A 5,092-nucleotide genomic window follows, 5' to 3' on the forward strand; every position below is an offset into this window, starting at 1 on the left:
GAAGGGAAAAAAAAAAGTTATTGTGGAAAAAAATTGTATCATTGTTATATATTATATCCAATAATGGAGTGATAAGTATGCTGTGTCATGTAGCAACGCAATATATATTAGACAGCACTGCTATAAAAATAAAGTATTTCTCCTTATTATTTTATAAATCCTTTACAGTGTGGGTCGGGTCGATATAACCTGCTGTTTACTTCCTTGAGGGATTCGTTCTAAATCTAGATGGGGGGGAACCCTTTTATCCTCTCTTTAGCTGTTTTTCTTATCCCTTTGACAGATGTTGAAACCAGTCTTTGCACCATAACAGTTGGATTGACCATTTATTAAACTTTGTCTATTTTAACCCGACGTTATTATGCAAGGTTATGTTGTTAAACATTGCGTTTTTTTTTTTTTTCTGTTAATGTTAAACTCACTATTGTTCTCTGTTGTCTGATAGTTGTTTTCTAGGATAGTTGGATAGACCAGAAACGGAGTGACAGGTGATAACTAATTTATGGATAGTGAGTGTGTGTAAATAAATCATGAAGAAGATGGTCAGGGGTGCGGTCACAAGAAAACCCAAATAATTAACAACTATTTATTTACCGACGTTTCGCTCCACTTTGTAGAGCTTCATCAAGGCTAAAAACATACAAAAACAACTAAAATTATAGATTAATGATTTATTATAATGATTATTTGAGAGTGGTTTATTTTATTATTAACACACATAATTTTGATCCAAATATAATCTCAGCATTTTTGTTAAGAATGTTGAGAGTATATTTGGATCAAAATTGTGTGTGTTAATAATAAAACTTTTTTTTTTATTTATTTATTTATTGCAATTTACAACTGTACATTATAATACATTTAGTAAATCTGATCAAAGTTAAATTGAAGTGTTACAGGCGTGTAGAGAAACTACCCATTGGTAGCTATGTCTAATGTCTAAAGACATTTTACATTAGCTTGTCTCGTGGTCATCTTCTTTTCAGGCACCTCGGAGGATTGCCAGGAATGAAAGAGGATGCAAAATTAGAAACTAGGGGGTTTGAGTGGTTAGAGAGTTCATAATGGAAGGAGTGATATCTGGTTCGGGCTAGATCGGTTACATAGGGAAGATTAAGCTTTTATCTATGATTTTATTTGTAACAAAGTAAGGAGCATTGAGGATTTTACGAAGGATTTTGGATTGTAAGGATTGAATACGAGAGGAATTCGAAGGTTTAGTGGAGCCCCAAAGCTCAACTCCATATGTCCAGATTGGCCTTATTACAGTCATGTAGATCAGTCTTTTGTAATGTGTTGTAAGTTTAGACCGTTTGTCTAGTAAGTGCTGTAATAGTCGAAATCGACGTGCAGGAAACTGTCTTTTCAATCTGGTGCGAGGATTCCATGTTAATCACCAGTCCAAATGTAGTCCAAGGTAGCAGATCTGTTCGACAGGGGTAAGAGTAACATCATTAAATGAAACTGTAGGGCAGTCAGTAGGTTTACGACGAAGGGTAAAGGTGATTTGATGGAATTTAATAATAAAACTAAAATTATTTTTGACAAATAGGATAAATACAAAAATGATTATGTCAAAAATAATTTTAATTGTTTTTGTATCGTTTTTATCCCTGATGCAGCTCTACAAGGTAAGGTGAAACGTCGGCAATAAATCGTTGTTAACTATTTTTGTTTTCTTATGACCGCAACCCTGTCCATCTTTTTCATAATTTAAATTAATACGGTCAATTATTTATATATAAATAGTTTACTCAGTTCTGATTTGTTACTCCATTATATACTTATTGGATATCGTTATAATTATTTACACTATAATGATTATCAAAGGGTAAATAGGACCGAAATAGAAATATCTCCAGTGAAAGGAGAATAAAGCAACACAAACAATGATGAATGTTATTTCATGAAAGTTTATGCTTCATATTTCTGAGAGGCTTTGATGGAGTTTGGCCCAGTAAACTTTTTCTAAATGAAAAGGTTATTGCTATTCACTCACAGCGTTTTATCCGGCAGCTCGGCAGAGAATATCGGGTTTCAAAAGGCAATCCATTCTCTTTGATCATCGGAAACAAAGCAATTTTTCAAAAACATATAACACTCCCCCTCCCCACATCATTCACGTTTGATCTAGCAAAATTCACTGCAACCGAAAGGAGTCTTGCAAAAGTCTGTCTGTAACATTCTCACTATTTTTTATCCCGACCAATGTATCAAATCTATAGAATACTTCAAAGACTAAAATATCGTTAATACGAGGTGTATTTTGTCTAATTTGATCTGGAAAATGTATTAATAATGAAGAGGTAATAATTTCTATTAATTTTTGATTAACTAGCAGACTATTATCACAAGTCAGAATTATATATAGTAGAAATATTATTATATTTATAGAAGCAGTAGGAGTAGGTAACTTGTTGTAATAAACATAATATAATCAATAAAATGTGTATGTGAAGAAAAAAGAGGAACCTATAGAAAATTAAACTATTACCTACATAACATAATTAAACTATATTCCTTGTTTCCTTGGCCTCATACCAACCAAATTCCATATAAATCTAACTTTCCTAATCCTTTGGCTCAATCCATATCCAGTTCCATCCATCCCTACAATCCACCTCAAAGGTTGAAACGGCAGCGGTCAAGAGACTTAAAAATAATAAATTGTAAAATAAAATCGACAATTGGAGTTCTGGCAATGGTAAGATGTTCCATTCATGCAGAATGTTTGCGGCATTAGCGCACTTGCTCAGCCTCCACTGGCTCATTACAAGTGACACGGCGGGAGGGATGCGCTGGGATCTTGAATCTTGGGATAGTGTAAATTTGATTACTGTTTATTTGTTTTTATTTTTTTCTTCATGTACATAGTTTGATTATGTTAATTTTATTTATCCTTCTGTTTATATATATTTAGAGATTTTATATTTTTAATTTTAGAATGAATGTGATCAGTCATCATTATTACTTATTGCCCAACAACTTTGGGGCAGATTGTAATATTTATCAATAAATAAATTCTTTACCTGATTATTTTACTAAATATTATATTTTTTCAGTAGTAGGATGTAATAGTAATAATAATAATAATCTTTATTTATTCTGGGATTGATCCCTTTAGAATAATTTACAGGCGTCAAAATTAGGCTTTGGAGCCTTAGAGTAAATTACAAAATAGAGATGAAATTACTAGAGTTCATAAAATAAAGTAATGCAATGAATTTTAAAATATACAAATAAACAACAATAATAAACAGAATATATAAAATAATGACGAAACAAATAAAATAAAATCACTTGTCGTATCATAAAACATAAGATGACTTCTGGTAGTATATAAAAATAAAAAAGTAATGGCAAAAAATCGAATACAATTAAACTAAAAAATAATAAATGAAACGATATAATTTCTGCTAGTGTACATATTTACAATTATAAATGAAAATCTAGTACAGAAAATATATAAAGCTTTTTGAAACTTTTAATTGTTATTCTTCCGGAATTGGGTGGACAGAAGGTAGTCGAAGATACGGGATTTGAAGATTGGAAGGGTATTAGAACTGCGAATAAAGGAGGGAATAGAATTCCATAGGGAAGAGAAACGGATGAGAAAAGATCTACCAAAGGCTGTGGTTCGATAGGCAGTTACATATAAGTCTGAAGGCCGTGAGCTAGTATTGCGGGAATCCGCTGAGGACTTAAATTGAAGGATATCTGAGATGTAAGATGGACGGCGGGATCGGATAACTTGATAGAGAAAGGAAGCAAGGAAATATTTACTCCTGAAGGAGTGATAAAGCCACTTCAACTCTTCATAAAATCGGGTGACAGAGGCGTCCTTGGGAACCCCAAAAGATGAATCGTACAAAGCAATTATTTAACCGTTTTAATTTTGCTTCGAGATCCCCAGAGATACCCCCGTAAACCACACAGCAATAGTTAAAGTGGGGGAATATTAAGGAAGTAACCAGGAGCCTGCGGGTTTCAAAAGGAAGTAGGTGACGAAGATAATTTAAACGCTTCAGGGTGGAAAAGGTTCGACGGGAAATATTGGAGACGTGGTTTTCCGAGGAGAGAGTTTGGTCACTAGTGACACCAAGGTTTTTGACGTAGTATCATAATTATACTGTATCATAATTAAATTTCTTAATGCACTTTTGAGTAAATATAAATAGAATGGTTTAAAATTTATGTTTGAGAATAATTAAACGTAACGACGGAAAATAACAAATGTCCTCAACTTTACTAACCTAGCTCTTATTTCTTCTTGAATTTTGAATTTTCTAGTCGTTGCAGATTACGATTATTTTAATTTTGTTGTATTTCCTAATATAAATTATCACCGAAATGGAAGTCGTTTCTGCAGTCATAGGATAGCTCTTTAGGCTTTATGAATTCCATTATTAACTCTCAAAGTACAAGGTGGAATGTAGTTACACATACCCAAGGTGGGGTGACTGGATGCCACAGATATTATCTGAACATAACGTATATTTGATGGTGTACTATAGTTCCCTAAATACGTACCAATATCAGGAAATATTTCGTGATACTTTTCCGTTTAATTACTGCAAAATATTTCGCCTCTTATATACTTAAGTATAAGTTATAATAAAACATATTTTTTTCATATTTTTCGATAACATAAAGAAGCGCTTCAGGACTTAATCCATATACTTACTTGAAGATTAATAAATGAAAGCAAATTAGTTCAATTAATTTTACTTTCTCTCAACTACTTTATGTTAATAGTTTAATTATGTTCATTTTATTTATCTTTCTATTTCTTTTTCTTATTATTATTTTTATATATTTTACAATTTTGGTATGAATGTGATCATTTATCACTATTACAGATAGTAATTTTTTTTAATTAAAAAAAATAGATAAATCTCTAAAAAAATAAATAGTTTTATATTACACAATAAATAAAAATAGCTCATTGAGACTCATTAGAACATCTTAAATCAAGTCTTTTTGTTCTTTCACGTACAAAATTTCCTCAAAATTCGAAATATAAATAATTCAGAAGTCCTATAAATTATTATTTCCATTTCAATACATTTCTGACAGACATGATGTTGTTCAT

Source organism: Halyomorpha halys, unplaced genomic scaffold, assembly GCF_000696795.3.
Source record: "Halyomorpha halys isolate HHAL.00 unplaced genomic scaffold, Hhal_1.1 Scaffold681.1, whole genome shotgun sequence".
NCBI classification, from domain to species: domain Eukaryota; kingdom Metazoa; phylum Arthropoda; class Insecta; order Hemiptera; family Pentatomidae; genus Halyomorpha; species Halyomorpha halys.